This window comes from Phodopus roborovskii, unplaced genomic scaffold (genome assembly GCF_943737965.1).
Source record: "Phodopus roborovskii unplaced genomic scaffold, PHOROB, whole genome shotgun sequence".
Lineage (NCBI taxonomy): Eukaryota > Metazoa > Chordata > Mammalia > Rodentia > Cricetidae > Phodopus > Phodopus roborovskii.
Window position 1 is genome coordinate 9226 of NW_026126894.1, and position 1025 is coordinate 10250.

Consider the following 1025-nt stretch of genomic DNA (forward strand, 5'->3'; position numbering starts at 1 on the left):
AATAAATATGATTTAAGATTTTATTATTTTGTCATTTTCCTTTTTGTATTATTTTTTCTCTTCTTTTTAAGAATAATGTTACTATGACTCCCTACCTGGCCCAGCACACACCAATATAGATGAAGATTTCCTAGGGATATCAGAGAGATCTGTCAATCATGACAACAGAATGCCTGTCACTAGATAAGTTGATTCAATTAATTGGCTTACTGAGGATGAGAGACTGACCCTTGCCAGTTAGGGTATCCAGGACACAGTGCCTGGTGGTCAGCCCAGCAACAGAAGAAATTTCTCATCAAATATATCTTTTTGCATCAAAGTCAACTGATTTTCAAATATGAGAAATATTATCTTCCTCACCATTTAGTCTGTTTTAACTCATCAAAGATCCAGGGAAAAATACTGCCTTATTCTGCACATGGTGAAACCCAGGCTGACAGAGTTAAATGGATGTATCACTGTGGAAAGCTGAATCCACCTTAACCACGCATGGTGGCAGTGGCCTGTGATAATTGTACTTAGAAAGTGTAGGTGTGTGTTTCAGGATTTCATTGTCATCCAAGATGAAAATGGTCCATGGGGTATGGTGGGAAGACCAAAGAACAAATAGGGGATATTCTTGGTTCAGAACAGTGTCCATAATCATCCCCAAACCTCTAGAAATTCAGGGCATTGTCACCAGCAATTGTTAGCTAGGATATTTACCACCCATCTACTTATTCTTGTTATTGTTTCCTGACTAAGGTAGCCCAGATCATTTTTGTGTTCAGATGCATAGTGCTCAGAGAGAGGAATTTCCCTGAATTTGGAAGAATAATCCACAGGCAAAACTGAGCTCCCTAATTGCATATGCAAAACCACATGTTCAGTCCTAAAATGATATATACATAACCAAGAGAAGTGGACTGTATTGGTTTTATTTGTATGTTTGGGCATCCATATTCAGAAGTGCTTAACAAGAAAGGAATTTAAAGGGAAGCATATGGGAAGGGTTGGAGAAAAGTCAGGAAGCTGTAAATTGTTAT